General features: G+C 46.5%; 1 long non-coding RNA gene across 1 annotated transcript; it reads left to right on the top strand.

The window, feature by feature from the left end:
• Positions 1–263: 263 nt before the first annotated feature.
• On the top strand, positions 264–10,159 carry LOC132657465 (uncharacterized). Its single transcript, XR_009595686.1, has 4 exons — positions 264–346; positions 1,670–1,787; positions 2,582–2,688; positions 4,537–10,159. It is a non-coding gene; the product is annotated as an uncharacterized LOC132657465 (long non-coding RNA).
• The last annotated feature ends 1,802 nt before the right edge of the window (positions 10,160–11,961 follow it).

The raw sequence follows: 11,961 nt of genomic DNA, 5'->3' as shown, positions 1-11,961 counted from the left end.
AGCTGATTCCAAAAAAAGCCAGGCTTCCCTCCTGCCCCAGGTGCTGGTCTCTACCGGCTGGGGTGCTGGTTTTGTTTGGTTCTGTGCAATAGCAGATGCCTGGGGTGCTGCAGTCCATGGGGTCACAAAGAGTCGGGCACAACTGAGCAACTGAACTGAACTGAACTGTGCAATAGTTTGCTCTTTGTTGTCTTTTCAAACCCTGTTCAGATCCATCATTTCCTGGAACTGTTGGCACCACGGGCAGGGACAGGCTCACCCCCGAGTCCCTGCGTTACAAAGCAGGACATAGTCACTGGCCAACAGCTGTACCCCTGGAACCTAGGAGACTGGAACCCAAACCCAGGTATCTTGGACACTACAGTCCCAGCCTGGACATGTTCATGTCCAGTGAGGGACCCCGCCTGAGGTTTCCAGCTATGGCAGAGCCTGCTCAGGGAGCCATTCTCTCCTCCAAGCCCAGGGAAAGAACCCCAGGGGCCCCAGGGGTTAATTACCTCTGCAGCCGGCTGTTTCCGGTCCAACTGGAAAAACCAGGCAGGCTAGGCTCTGGGTGATGGGCCAGTGGGAAGAGGGAAAGTGTTTCCTTGTGCAGCTAGTGAGAGAGGGGAGAAGCAGAGAAGGCGAACATTTAGCAAGCAGCGAGTCCACTGGGGGAAGAACAGGAGTCTGTCCGGGGGGCGGTCAGGGCCCCCCAACCCCGACTGTGGATGCAGCCACGCAGGCCCTGCCGAGGAAGGGTCAGGACTCACTTCAGTCTCTTGCTGAGTCTCTATTTCTACCAGTCCCAACTCCCATCCAGTCTCCTAGCTGTCAACCCATCTTCCAAACAGGACGCGGGACTGCACTTCTAACAATCTGGCCAGCACTTGCTCTGTGGCCTGGAAGTAAACTTGGAACATAGAACCTGCCCACCCATGTGCTTGACCGCTTGGGGGCGGGAGAACGGCCTCTAGGACTCAGGCCTGGGCCTGACTTTGTGGCCTACCATCTCTAGGTACAGGGCTGGCCTGGCACCCTTCTTGACCACAGCCCCCAGGACATGAGTGTGTAACTGGGAAGGGTTAATTTTGAATTTATGTTGGAGCTGCTTCTGAGACTTTAACCCTCATCTTGCCACGTTTGTTATTATAAACATACATAATGGGCTGCAAGGAGATCAAACCAATTAATCCTGAAGGAAACTGATCCACCCAGTTAATCCTAAAGGAAATCAGTCCTGAATATTCCTTGGAAGGACTGATGCTGAAGCTGAAGCTCCAGTACTTTGGCCACCTGATATGAAGAACTGACTCATTGGAAAAGACCCCGATGGTAGGAAAGATTGAAGGCAGGAGGAGAAGGGGATGAGTGAGGATGAGATGATTGGATGGCATCATCAACTCAATGGATATGAGTTCGAGCAAGCTCTGGGAGTTGGTGATAGACAGGGAGGCTGGCGTGCCACAGTCCATGGAGTTGCAAAGAGTCAGACAGGACTGAGTGACTGAACTGAACTAAATAGCCTGCCTCAGGGAGATAACCTGAGCCACCCACCTGTGGAGGACTGTAAGGAAGTGAAGCTAACACATTCCCCTGCCTGAGGCTTGTTATTCTAGGGGACATTTACATGGATTGAATAGCCTTTTTAATTTGTTTCCTCACCTCCCCCCATATCTGATCCATAAAGGAACCTGGCATCCAGGTCCGGACTAGATGGATATTTTGCGGTGCTAGCCTGCTGTCTTCTTCATCGGCCGACTCTCGAAAAAAGTCTCTTTCTGATCCCATCACTTCCTTATCTTGCGGTGAGCAGAGAGGACTTGGGGTAACAATTTGGAGCACCAGTGCAGGAGCCTTGCTGTTCCTGGCTAGCCAGCCCTGGTCGGGGGTATTGAAACCAATATCGGGAGGTGCTAGGACCATTTGTTTTGGGAATCTTTCCTTCAAGGCCCCTTGAAAGCAGTGCTGGCTACTCCCAGCGTTTGGCCTTTGGGACCAGGAACTGACTTAATTTGTAGGGTGAATTGAAAGTGAAAGTGTTCCTCTCTTAGTTGTGTCCAGCTCTTTGTGACTCCATGGACTGTAGTCTACCAGGCTCCTCTGTCCATGGAATTCTTCTGGCAAGAATACTGGGGTGGGTAACCAGTCTGTTAGTCTGCATAATCCGATAACTGGTTTGTAGTTTTCATGTGCTTTTGTGTTACAAGTTGATGGGCTCAATTTTTGTAGGATAGATCACTCCAGTGTGCACCCTGGGAATATATTTCCTTTACAGGACAGGCTAATTTGGTTGGTGTATCCTGTTGGAGGGGGAAGGTGTTTTTTGGGCTAGCCGAGTGGGAACTGGCTCATCTGGGAAATAATTAATTGTAGGGTAGGATGCCTAGCTGGAATTGAGTTATCTGTTCTGTAGCATATTTGGAATGTGTTAGTTGCTTAGTTGTGTCTGACTCTTTGCAACCCCATGGACCCCATGCAACCCCTGCCAGGCTCTTCTGTCCATGGAATTTCCAGGCAAGAATGCTGGGGTGGTTTGCCATTTCCTTCTCCAGGGGATCTTCCTGACCCGGGAATCTAATCTGAGTCTCCTGCATTGCAGGTAGACGCTTCACCATCTGAGCCACTAGTGAAGCCCTCTGTTCTATCAGGTAAAGCCTATTTACCTGAGTGGGAACCAGAATCAGTTCATCTGAGGAGCTAATGGATGTGAGTCTGATTGAACTCCGGGAGTTGGTGATGGACAGGGAGGCCTGGCGTGCTGCAATTCATGGGGTTGCAAAGAGTCGGACATGACTGAGCAACTGAACTGAACTGAAGCTATCTAGCCAAAATTGGTTCATTTGTTCTGTAGGGTGAAGCCTACTCACCTATTCTGAGCCTTGGCTCATCGGAGCATTGATGTTGAAATTTGTGCCATTTTTGTTGAAATATGTGTAGGTCTTTAGCATTTTGGTATTATGAAGCTTATAGAAGTGGAGAATACTCCATCAGTCCTGAAGGAAAGCATTAGTATATTAGTTAAATGGGCAAAATAGAGCCGTGGCATCTTTGGTCAACTCCCCTCCTTCCCACTTGAGAGCTTCCTGGCACCACAAGTGTTCTCTTGGCTGCAGCCCACAGTGTCCAGGGCAGGGCCGGTCCCATGCACATGACGGGGAACCGATGGTGGTGGGGCCAAGTCCGGTCCTCTTCTGATGCTCTTTCTTCACCAGTGTCCCAGTGCCTGGCTGGCCCCCTCTGAGGCTCCCTCCCCACCAAGTATCCGGGTCTGCGCCCACTCAGACCCCCTCGCTTCACTTTGTTGGGGCCAGAGGCTTGTGTGAGGCCTGAGTCACGTTCACGGTCACACCCCAAGTTGGCATACCCCAGCAGCAACGCATGGGGCACCCCAACTCCATCAGCTGCTGCATCAGAGGGAAGAGGGAAAAACCATCTAAACTAACAACGGTGGGGATTCCTTAAAGGAAAACGGAGAGCCCCTAGAGGGAAGTGGACATTTCTGTGTATCTTGGAGGTGCAGGTGTCCTATCTGGTCTCCTCTCAGCTGTCGTTTGCAATGCGATTTTAGAACAGGAAAAATAAAAATCTGCTGGTAACCCAATATCAATCCAACCTTTGTGCAAACTAATGGGTTTTATAGTACTTTACCTGACTCAGGATTGAAACCAGAATAAGAACTGAGGTCTCACTGGGTGTCTGTATGTGTCTTTTTTTTTTTTTTTAATCACATTGCTGCGGTTATTTTGAGTTTCAGGTTCACGTGAACTGGGAAATATTTGATATTAAATTAGTACATGGTATTCGTGTTTAAGTTTGTTGATCTAATAATAATGATATAGATATGTTTTGAGTCATCAACATATTAAATTTAATATTAAGTATAATACTTTCATTGTGCCTAGGTTTAGCATAAATAAGGCATTATATCTATTACAAATTTGTGAGCTAAAATGTACCTCAATGTGGAAAAAAATTTAAGAAAACTAAGATATGTGCTTTCAGTAGAAGGTGTGAGAAATAAAAATATGCTGAAGAGTTATGTATGATCAAGACCTCCTAAGACTGGGTTGAGTTTGGTTGGGTAAATGAGTCTTTTTTGAGAGTAAACTAGGATGTGGATTTGATGTTTTCTTTCCGTTCAGAGGAAAGCTTTCCTGGAGTGTCATTTCGATGATGGATTATGTGAGATTTTTGCCTTTGTATGAGTTAGTTCCTCAGTCGTGTCTAGCTTTTTGCGACCCCATGAACGACAGCCTGCCAGGCTCTCCTGTCCTACAGATTTCCCAGGCAAGAATACTGGAGTGGGGTGTCATTCTCTTCTGCAGAGAATCTTCCTGACGCAGGGATTGAACCCGAGTCTCCTGCATCGCAGGCAGATTCCTTACCATCTGAGCCACCAGGGAAGCCCAAGAAAATATGTTTCTGCCTGGTTAAGTGATGTGTATTCGCTTTTGAGATCTCTGGTTACTTTGGTTAAGAATTAAGTTTATTCAAATGCCTTTGTCAATTGATCGGGTGTTTAACCGTGACTTTGACGTCTTTTGTCATTTATAGATACTTTTGTACTCTGATGCTCTATAGTATGGGCTTCATTATCCGGGAGATTCACAGAAAGGTCATGGAAGCAGCTGCAGCAGTTCCACATGAAAATGACGACTCTGCGAGGATTCCAGCCCATACAGATGAAAACAAGGCTGTCCTACCCCTGGGCCCCTAGACCAGGTATTCTGGGATTTTTCCTCCCTGACAGGCAAGGTCGAAGCTTCACTAAGCCTTAAAGCAACTACAGAAGGTAGGTACCCCTTTACTTCTCATACGAATATGAGAATAAATTCTCTGAGGGGGGCAATGAAACAGAAGGAAAGGGGGCAGGACACAATCTGAAAGAATGACATAGTCCAAGGACATTACAAGGGCTGAATATAAGCAAATAGGTCCAGGACGGTGGACTAGTCAATTTCCACTGGACCTTAAGCCTCAACACACACTCTTTATAACACATCAGCCAGCTAAGTGATATACCTACAAGTGAGTGGAGGCCCCATTAAATGGAAAAGAACTTTTAGAAATAATGTTTTAGAACCTCTTTGGATATTCTACAACTTAAAAGTTAAAACTGTGCTACGATAATGATATAATGGTCTTGCCCAAGATCAGTCAGTTTAACTAAGGTTTAGACAAGTTTAACTGAGTAAATGAAACTTTAAGCTAATGTGAAAAATAAATTTCCCTTTTCCTTCTCTTAAAATGGACACATTTTCTGAAGATGTTAAACTGCCTTTTGATAACAGAGTTCTAGTTACCTTTTAAATAATCTGTATTTGCCTTTAAAATCTTCTATTATTGCTTTAGCTAAGTTTCATGGTGACCCACGGTCTGGTTGTATTTTAAAATGTTACTTGGTACTCCTTTGACAAGACTTCCCAAATCAAATTAATAATAAAGTGCCTTTGACCTCCAGGTAACTCTGGGGTGCTTCAAAGGGCCTCTGAGGGACCCCAAAGGGAGATATTAAATCAGGTTCTTTTGGTATGTTAAACTACAAGGGAAGTGTTGTCAAATGACTAATAAACTTCGAATTCTGTGGTAGATGGTACAGATAGTCTAGAACCTAAGAATCTGATATGTCCTGGCAGAATGTTATGAGTCATATTTTTAGTTATCCGGAGTAACAGACTGCAGCCGCTCCCTCTGGTGAGTCCTGAGAAGCACTGATAAAGCAGGACTACAGGCCCCAGGTAGCTAAGGTATATAAAATGTGACTAATGTTGTTTTTCACTCGCTCAATCATGTGACTCTTTGCGACCCCATGGACTGCAACACACCAGGCTTCCCTGTCCTTCACCATCTCCCAGAGCTTGCTAAAACTCATGTCCATTGAGTCAGTGATGGCATCCAACCATCTCATCCTCTGTCGTCCCCTTCTCCTCCTGCCTTCAACCTTTCTCAGCATCAGGGTCTTTTTCAGGGTCTTTTCTTCCCATGCATAGAGAAGAAGTAAGTTTCTTAACCTGAGATTCTACCTCCTATGTTTCAAGTTCATTATTTCTAAGTCTACAGGTATAACGAATGCATTTTTCCAAGAACAAAAGAAGAAGAAGTCTCAACATTTAAAACTCCAGCACCAAGGGCAGCCATTCCCAGGAAGATCCATCTGACAAGCAAAATGCCTCCCTCCCGCCCCCCCCCCCCCCCCCCCCCCCACCCTGCTGCCTTCTCCCACAAGATTTTGGATGCACATTGAGAAGGGGGAATTTTAACTGGGAAGGGTTAATTTTGAATTTACACTGGATCTGCTGTGACTTTAATCCACATCTTGCCACTTTTGTAAGCATGCATAATGGCCTGCCTGAGGGAGATGGCCTGAGCCACCCACCTGTGAGATGGTGAGGAAGTGAAACTAGCACATCCCGCTGGGGCTTGCCTTCTAGGGGACATTTGCAAGGACTGAACCGCCTTTTTACTTTGTTTCCTCACCTCCTCCCCCATCTCTGATCCATAAAAGAACCTGGCAACCAGGCCCCGACAAGATGGTCATTTTGAGGAGATAGCCTGCCATCTTCTCCATCAGCTGGCTCCTGAATAAAGTCCCTTCCTGAACCCAACAGCTTGTCTTGGATTCATTGACTTATCATGCACTGAGCAGGGTAAGCTTGCACTTGGTAACAGGTGCCCAGCCTGACAACATACTTACACTGAAGGATTCACAGTGGGCATGGACTCCAGCCCCTCCCTGCCACAGCCTGGACCACCTTGGGACTTTGAACAAGATACTCCAACTCTGGGCCTCATCAGTCCAGCAGGCCAGTGACACCTAACTCCTTCACATTCAGGAGGCACCACAGACATACAGAGCACATGGTGATCCTTCAAACTTAAGAAAATTAAGCCTATTGTCTTAGTCCGTTTCGGCTGCTATAACATAAATACTGCAGACTGGGTGGCTCACACAGCAAGCATCTCCCACAATTCTGGCTGCTGGGCCAGGGAAACGAAGATCAGCTTGCCAGCATGTTCAGTGTGTGGTCAGGAGGGCCTCCTTGGTCCGTGGATGCCTGACTTCTCACTGGGTCCTCAGCTCCCCTGGATCTCTTCCATAAAGACACTGACCACATTCATGAAGACTTCATCCTCATGACCTAATCACCCAGAGTCCCTACTCCTAATACCATCACACTGGGAGTCAGGATTTGTGTATGAAGAATGTAACCTGCCAATGGTTTTTGTTCAGTCGCTAAGTTGTGCCCAACTCTTTGTGACCCCATGGACTACAGCACACCAGGCTTCGCTGTCCTTCACTATCTCCTGCAGTTTGCTTGAACTCATGTCCATTGAGTCGATGATGCCATCCCACCATCTCATCCTCTGTCGTCCCCTTCTGCTGCCTTCAATATTTCCCAGCATCAAGGTATTTTCCAATGAGTCGGCTCTTCACTTCATGTGACCGAAGTACTAGAGCTTCAGTTTCAGCAACAGCCTTTCCAATGAATATTCGGAGTTGATTTTCTTTAGATTTGACTGCTTTGATCTCCTTGCAGGCCAAGGGACTCTCCAGAGTCTTCTCCAGCACCACAGTTCAGAAGCATAAAATTTTCGGTGCTCAGCCTTCTTTCACCGTAGCTTTATAGTATCGAAGTTGGGTAGTGAAACAAAGGATAGTATGGCCATCAAGTCATCAGCCAGTGCAGCAGCCTGTCCCCCACCTCCATGTACCCTGGCCCTAGATAATTAAGGTGTTTACCAAGAGAATGATTTCAATGAGCCCAGACTCTTGCATCTTCCCGTATAAAGAAAGGCAATAAATTAACAGTAATCTTTTGGTGTTCCAACTACTCGCTTTTAGTGGTAAAGAGATTCCAGTACATAGATATAGATATATTCTTTTTCAGATTCTTTTCTGCTACAGGTTATTACAAGATATTAAATGTAGTTCCCTGTGCTATACAGTAGGTCCTTTTTGTTTATCTATTTTGTGTATATAGGTGTGTATCTGTTAATTCCAAACTCCATATTTATCCCTCCCCACTTCCTCTTCAGTAACCATAAGTTCATTTTCTATGTCTGTGGGTCTGTTTTGTAAATAAGTTCATTTGTACCACTTTTTGAGATTTCATATGTAAGTGATGTCACGTGATATTTGTCTTTCTCTGTAGGACTCATGACAATCTCTAGGTTCTTGTATATATATTTTTTTGGTTGACAATTCAACACATGAATTTTGGGGGAATACAAACAAATCTATGGGCTTCCCTGGTGGAACAGATGGTAAAGAATCTGCCTGCAATGCAGGAAACCTGGGTTCAATCCCTGGGTTGGGAAGATCCCCTGGAGAAGCAATGGCTACCCAGTTCAGTATTCTTGCCTGGAGAATTCCACAGACAGAGGAGCTTGGTGGGCTACAAAGTCCATGGGCTTGCAAAGAGTTGGATACGACTGAGTGACTAACACTTTCAAACAAACCTATAGCACCTATGTGATTACATTTCCATTATACATAATGAGAATTTTTAATCTGAAATAGAAATTTGAATATTTATTGTTGTTACTTAGTACCATTGGTAAGAAAGATTGTATTTTCCAAAAATATTGACCATGGGGCCTTCTCTGGTGGTCCAGTGGTTAAAAATTCACCTTGCAATACAGGGAATGCTGGTTTGATCTCTGGTCAGGGCACTAAGATCACACATGCCATGGGGTAACTAGAGAGAACCCCACACACCACAATGAAGATCTAGTGAACCACAAAAATAGATAAATATTTTTAAAAATAAAATAAATGATTTTTCAGTATTTTAAAACCCCTCCCTTCTATAATACTTTTCCCATTGCTTTGGGTGTCCTTTGTTTGCTATCACCGAATAAGAACAAACAGGGGAATTCATTTATTCTCCAAAAATCCTGCCCGATAAAATGATGCTTAGTTAATGCCTTCTTACAGGAAATTACATTAGTCCAGGCTTTGCCAGAAACCGTAACACATGTGGTCCTCCTTTTACTTCTCTTGGTTAAATTTCAGGATGAGGGAAGATACTTTATATGTCGAAGTCAAACTACCATTAGTAGGAGCTCTGGTCTATGGTCACATCACCAATGCTGTGGGTGAGATGATGAGTTTAATGTTGATGAAACCAGACAAAAATGCCCAGGTCTTGAGACTTGGACCACAGGCTTCTTTCCTGAGACCTGGCCTTTGGTGTTTCGATTTCTCAGGCTGGTACGCCACATGCTCCTATCCTTTTGTTCTGCATCAAACCATCATCACTGTTATTTCCTCAAGGTAGTAAGGCCCTTTCCTTGTGGCTCCATCCTCTTAGGTTAAATAGAACCTGAGAACACAGTGAAAGAATCGTCAGATGCTGTCCACGTACAGTAATAACGGGCTGCTTGTGCAGAGCCTAGCAAGCACGGCGCCGTGGCTGCTACACAGCCTGTGTCCTTCGGTCTTTGCAACAACCCCATGGTGGCAGATGCTGCTTATCCCGTACCATGGGTGAGATAACTGCATGTCCCGTATCATGGGTGAGATAACTGAGGCTTAGAGGTTTCAGTAGCTTTTCCAGATTACATATGTTGAGATATTAACTCATATTTTCTTACACCTCCCCTTTCCCACCTCATCCTGGCTCGAGCTGGCTGTGGACTTTTATTTCCTGGAGAAGGAGGTGGCAGATGGAGAGAAGTGACCAGAAGTGGTTCTTTCCTTTTTTTTTAGTCCCAAAGTCTAAATCCCTAGGACAACTATTTATGGAGCATTCTTTTAAAAGGCTGTAAACTGAAAGGAGGAGAGAATTTGCTGAGAAGGAGACGAGAGGACTGGGGTGCGGTGCTTTGTGCCTGTACTCTGCCCTTTTCTAAGCAGAGAGGAGTGTTTCCGCTTCCTCTTTATAGACCTCTGGTCACCTGCTTCACGGGGATCTGGGTTTCTGTTTGAGACAGTCACACAGTCGGGAATCCTGAGTAATAAGTGCCATGGTTCTGTTGGTTTTGCCTTTTCCCCAGATGGGGCGTCTCCCAGTACCATGGGGCCCACGGAGGCAGCTACCAGTAGTGATTCCTTATCTCCAACTGTTCTTTACCTTTGTACCTTTCTTTCTATGGGGTTGCACAGTATCTATTTTTATTTATTTAAAAAATATTACTGTCATTTTTAAGTCTTTATTAAATTCGTTACAATATTGCTTCTGTTTTACACATTGTTTCATTTTTGGCCACAAGGCATGTGGGATCTTAGCTGCCCAACCAGGGGTCAAACCTGCACCCCCTGCACAGGAAGACAAAGTCTTAACCAAAGCATCCCCAGGGAAGAGGATGCTCCTGAGAGCTAGGGTCTAGACAGGACCCCAGGAAGGGAATGGCCACCACGGATGGCACTGGTGTGTCGGGGGGAGCCCAAGGGGGCAGCATAAGACGGCAGAGCCTGTGGTTGGGGGCAGGAGGGACCTGGAACCTATCTTTAAAGTTTTATATTGAAATAAGTAGATTCATTTGGTTTGAGAATTTAATGTAGTCATCATGATAATGAAACATCCTGAAAAGAAAGCTCAGGATTCAGAGTCCCTCCAAGGAGGCCTGGGTGGACTGGACAGGTGTTCCATTGCTGGGATCGATTTATATGCCACCTGTCGCAAAAGTCTGATGCAAGGTTGCAAAAGAGAATAAAAGGACCTGAGCAATAAGGAAGTTAGAGTAAACAAGCAAACTGGAAGGATAAAGAGGAAGCAGAGCACCCCGACTGTAGAGGTGAACACAGCAAGTTTGTTTCTGAGCTTCCTGGAAACCAAGGGTGATGGGGGCAGCCCAGCAGTTCTTGGGAGCTGATGGTCCTTCCCAGAAGGACCAGATTAGATACATCCTTCCAGCAGACACAGACAAGACTGTGTGTGATGAGGGGTCCACGCCCGCAGGGAGAGCCCACAGCAATGCCCATTCCTAGGCTGGGTTTTCCTTTTGTAAGTAAGATAGAAGAAAACCCTCCAATATTGGATGGGCCTTAAGATTGTGCCTCTAAAGGACTTGAGGTACCACCTCATCCTTTCCACTCACTCTCTCAACACCCCAGCAACCCGATCTGTGTCGTCGCTGGAATCACCCTCACCGAAGTCCCTGGATCAGGCTGGGATCCAACTAGTCCACCCTCACATCACGGGCCAGCTGCTCCTTCTGCCTGGAACCTTCATTCTGCTTCATTCTGCCTCCCTGGACTTCTCCCCGCTTGGTCCCTCCTGCCCCCATCTCAGGCTCTTCCCTCTTATCCTTCTTCCCCTGAGCACCCCCTGCCCCACACCAGGTCCATTCGTGGGGGACACTCCCTACCCGGGGGCCCGTCGAGACCTGGGGTCTCAGTAGCTTCCTCTGCTGGTCACTCCAGCCTTGAGTGTCCTTTCCCTCAGCTCTGACACAGAGTAACCATCTCCACTTAGAGGCTCAGTTGACAGCTGTGTCAATTTCCTGGGACCCGTCACTAAATACCATGTGCTCTGAGGAGCTGAACAACACAGCTCCTTACAACTTGGAGGCCAGAAACGCAAGCTCAAGGTGTTGGCAGGTCTGGCTTCTCCTGAGCCTCTCTCCTTGGCTTGTGGGTGGCTGTCTTCTCGCTGTGTCCTCAGTGGTCCTCTCTCTATCACATCCCTGTTCTGTGTCCAGATTCTCCTCCTCTTGAGGATGCCAATCAGATGGGATTAGAGTCATCCTCACTGAATCAACTCTAAAGGCCCAACCTCCAAATGCAGGACATTCAAAGTCCTGGGGGTTAGGGCTTCAGCATATGAATTGTGAATGGACACAATTCAGCCCATAAAAGCACTTGAAACTCAATCTTCCCAAGACCACATTCTTAACCATCCCCAAACTTGCTTCCTCATCTCGGTAAATGGCCCCTCCCTTCCAGGGGTTATTTTCAGGGTCCTCTCTGACTCCCCACTTGCCTCTCACCCGCAGCCACTCACTAAGGCTGATTCCATCAGTCTGTCACTGTCT

Source organism: Ovis aries, chromosome 1 (assembly GCF_016772045.2).
Source record: "Ovis aries strain OAR_USU_Benz2616 breed Rambouillet chromosome 1, ARS-UI_Ramb_v3.0, whole genome shotgun sequence".
Classification (NCBI taxonomy): domain Eukaryota; kingdom Metazoa; phylum Chordata; class Mammalia; order Artiodactyla; family Bovidae; genus Ovis; species Ovis aries.
Note: the sequence above shows the minus strand (reverse complement) of the source record. Positions and strands in the feature narration are given on the sequence as shown.